The following is a 4,483-nucleotide window of genomic DNA, read 5'->3' on the forward strand; positions in this document are numbered from 1 at the left end:
AAATTCTATACATTTTTCTCTTTTTTAAAAAATGTTTAATTTATTTTTTTGGTTTATTTTTATTCTAGTATAGTTAACATACAGTTTTATAATAATTTCAGGTGTACAATATAGTGATTCAGCAATTCTATACATTACTCAGTGCTCATCATTTCATCTATTTCACCTATTCCTCCACCCACCTCCTTTCTGACAACAATCATTTTATTCTCTATATTTATTTTTGAGAGAGGGAGAGACAGAGCACGAGCAGGGGAGGGGGCAGAGAGCGAGGGGGAGATACAGAATCTGAAGCAGGCTCCAGGCTCTGAGCTGTCAGCACAGAGCCCGACGCGGGGCTGAACTCACGAACCATGAGATCATGACCTGAGCCAAAGTCCGACGATGGTCAACCGACTGAGCCATCCAGGCGCCCCCAGTTTGTTCTCTATATTTAAGAGTCTGTGTTCTTGTTTGACTTTTTGTTCTGTTCATTTATTTTGCTTCTTTTTTTTTTAAGTTTTTATTTATTTATTTTGAAAAGAGCAGGGGAAGAGCAGAGAGAGTGAGGCTCTCTCACTCTCTGCTCACAAGCAGGCTCTGTGCTATTAGTGCTGAGCCCATTGTGTGGCTCAGTCTCACAAACTGTGAGAGCATGACCTGAGCTAAAATCAAGAGTCAGACTCTGAACCCACTGAGCCACCCAGACGCCCCTGTTTCACTTCTTAAATTCCACATATGAGTAAGATCATATGGTATTTGTCCTTCCCTGATTGACTTATTTCATTTAGCATTATACCCTCTAGATCCATCCATGTTGTTGCATCTAGTATTGCCATTTTATTTTTTATTTTACTTTTAATGTTTATTTATTTTTGAGAGAGAGAGCATGCGAGTAGAGGGGCAGAGAGAGAGGTGGACAGAGGATCCGAAATGGGCTCTGCACTGAGATTAGGGAGCCCAGTGTGGGACCCCAACTCACAAACTGTTGAGATCATGACCTGAGCTGAAGTTGGATGCTCAACCAACTGAGCCACCCGAGTGCCCCTAGTATTGCCATTTTAAAAAGCACCACAGATGATTCTTAATGTGCAGTGCTGGGCAACGTAGAGGAATTCTAATTTCTGCCCATCTCCCCACTTCCTTCATATAGAATTAATCCTTCCTTCCTTTGGCAACATATGTACCTTGTTCATATATTTTTTTAACTGCATTCCTCAGCCAATATTGTAGTTTGTTTATATGCCTGTCTTCCTCATAGACTGTGAGAAATTTGAAAGGACTATGTGCAACAGTCCGTCAACAGTCCAGAGAGCAATGCCTGATGTGAAGGGTGCTCAATGAATGTTGGCTAAATTAAATAACGTCTTACAGTGCACAGGTGGTCATGGACAGATGGACAGATAGTGTGCATAAACATGCCAACACATGTTAATAATAAAATCTCTACTTATTTTTAGGTTTCCATCGTATGAATGTACTCTAAGAGATCTTTTTGTTATAAATCATAACATTACGGTGGTGTAAGAATAGTTATCAAAGGCTACAGAGTTTCCTGGAATAGCTGTTCTACTCATGTGCTAAATGCGGTTTGCCCTGGTGTATGATGTAGTCATAGAAAACACTGGGATTTAGTGTCTAAAATGGACTTGGAATCTTGTTTCACCATTTATTAGTTGTGTGATCTCAGGCAGATACTTGACCTCATCAGTAAAAAGAGTATCTAAAATATCCTTTCACTCACTATTCAAATACACTTATTGAGTGCTAGCTACAAATCAGCCATTGTGCTATACCAGTGGCTTTCAATTAACCTTGAGTGCACATTAGAATCATCTGGAAAAAAATTTTTTTAAAGATTTTATGTTTAAGTAATCTCTACACCCAATGTGGGGCTTGAATTTACAATCCCAAGATGAAGACTTGCATGCTTTACCGACTGAGCTAGCCAGGTGCCCCTCACCTGGAAAAAATTTAAAGCTACTGGTTCCCTAAAATAAGACAGTAGGATTAATGATTGTATATGAAATGACCTACATTTATTTATTTACTTATTTATTTATGATCTATATATAGTAATTCCCAGGCCTCAGCCTTAGGGATTATGATTTTATTGCTTTGACACCTAGTATTGACATTTTATTTATTTATTTAAAAAAAATTTTTTTTAACGTTTATTTTTGAGACAGAGACAGAGCACGAACGGGGGAGGGTCAGAGAGAGAGGGAGACACAGAATCTGAAACAGGCTCCAGGCTCTGAGCAGTCAGCACAGAGCCCGACGCGGGGCTCAAACTCACATACCGTGAGATCGTGACCTGAGCCGAAGTCAGACGCTTAACCGACTGAGCCACCCAGGCGCCCCAGTATTGGCATTTTAAAAAGCCCCAGATGATTCTAATGTGCAGCCAATTGAGAAACAAGAGTGGGGACACAGAAACCAGTATAATGCAACACATCAGCCTCTATCCTCAAGAAACTATGGATTTAGACTTTACCACATACTAGGAGTGCAACCTTTTTTTTTTAAGTTTAATTATTTTGAGAGAAAGAGAGAGAGAGAGCGTCAACAGGGGAGGTGCAGAGAGAAAGAGAATGCCAAGTAGGCTCTGCACTGTCAGCACAGAGCCCCATGTGGGGCTCAAACTCACGAATCATGAGATCATGACCTGAGCCAAAATCAAGAGTCAGATGCTTAGCCAACTGAGACACCCTGGTGCCCCTGGGAGTGCAACTTTAAGCAAGACAGAAGATACCTCCTTTCCTATGTTGATATGAGAGTTGGTGTCAGAGGATAAATTTTGTGAAAACACTTAGTAGAGGGCACAGCCTAAGACAAGGTGCTCAACACATGTTAACAGAATTTGGCAAATGACTAATCTAGATTAGTAAATCTCAATCTTCAGTGTGCTATGGAGTCATTTGGAGGGCCTATTAAGCCATGGCTCACTGGGTCTCACCTCCAAAATTTGATTCTGTATGTCTAAGGCAAGTCTGATATTTGTGTTTCTAACAGGTTTCCAAGTGATACTGATACTGTTGATCTCAGGATCACACTTGGAGAACCACTGACCTCAACTTCTGAGGACAAAAACAACCTTCCTGTTTATTAAAGCATGCTCAATGCCTAATATAGCTTCCAGCACAGACTATAAGTGCATTTTTTTTTCAATGAATGAACCACTCCCTGCTTCAGAATAGCTGTTATTTACTGTCAACAAGAGAGCAAGAACTTTTGTTCACTATGTAGTCCCAGAACCAAGAACATGGCTTAGTACACAGCAGTGCTCAAAAAAAAAAAAAAAAAAAAAAATTAAATGAACTATTATTGAAAGGATTAAGTGAGGCCACGTATATTTTTAAAAACCCTACAAGTAGGGATGCTTGGGTGACTCTTGATATAGGCTCAGGTCATGATCTCGCCTTCATGAGTTTGAGCCCTGCTTCCGGCTCTGTGCTGACAGTGTGGAGCCTGCTTGTGATTCTCTCTCCCTCTGCCCCTCTCCCACTCTCTCTCTCTCTCAAAATAAATAAACGTAAAAAAAAAAAAAAAAAAAAAGTTAACTGGGGCACCCGGGTAGCTCAGTCAATTGGGTGTGGGACTCAAACATTTTTTTTTAATTTTATTTATTTTTGAGAGAGAGAGCGCGAGCAGGGGAGGAACAGAAAGAGAAGGAGACACAGCATCCAAACCAGCCTCCAGGCTCTGAGCTGTCAGCACAGAGCCCGACGCAGGGACGCAAGGCTTGAAGCCACGAACTGCGAGATCATGACCTGAGCCAAAGTCGGACGCTTAACCCACTAAGCCACCCAGGCGCCCCAGATGTGGGACTCTTGATTTCAGCTCAGGTCACGGTCTCACCATTGGTTAAGTTTGAGCCCTACATGGGGCTTTCTGCTGTCAGCACGGAGCCTGCTTCAGATCTCTGTTCTCCCACCCTGCCACTCCCCCCTCATGCTCTCTCAAAATAAATAAACATTAAAAAAGTTAACTAGTAATATCTGACATTTACTGAGTGATTGCTATGGTGCCAAGCAACCTGTGTGACGTGTCTAATTACATTCTCTCAAGAAGCTATTAATATAAGGGCATTCAGTATTCTCTCATTTAAAAAATGAAAGAAACTAAGGCAGAGATAGTTGCCTAAGCTGGTCAGCAGCTAAGCCAGAACACGAACACATGAAGCCTGAAAGCCGAGTTAGAACTCTTTACCATAATAGTTCCGCACATCTTATGACCAGCGAAAGTCGTAAGAGCAACTTCATAGACGGAAATCAATGGGGCCAGGGGTCAGCAGGAAGTGACTGCAGGATCTAGATTAGAGGTCACTAATGCGTCACTCTCAATCGCATCTCAGCTAGTGGAACCATAACGTGATCAGAACGGGGAGCGGGGTAAAAAGGCAGAAATGCACTAGAACCTGCGGAGGCTCTCAGGCTGCAGCCACGACGGGAGAGGCCGTGGCGCATGCGCGGCATCCGGGTTCTTGCGCGCGCATCTACTG

The sequence above is a fragment of the Neofelis nebulosa genome, chromosome 13 (genome assembly GCF_028018385.1).
Source record: "Neofelis nebulosa isolate mNeoNeb1 chromosome 13, mNeoNeb1.pri, whole genome shotgun sequence".
Lineage (NCBI taxonomy): Eukaryota > Metazoa > Chordata > Mammalia > Carnivora > Felidae > Neofelis > Neofelis nebulosa.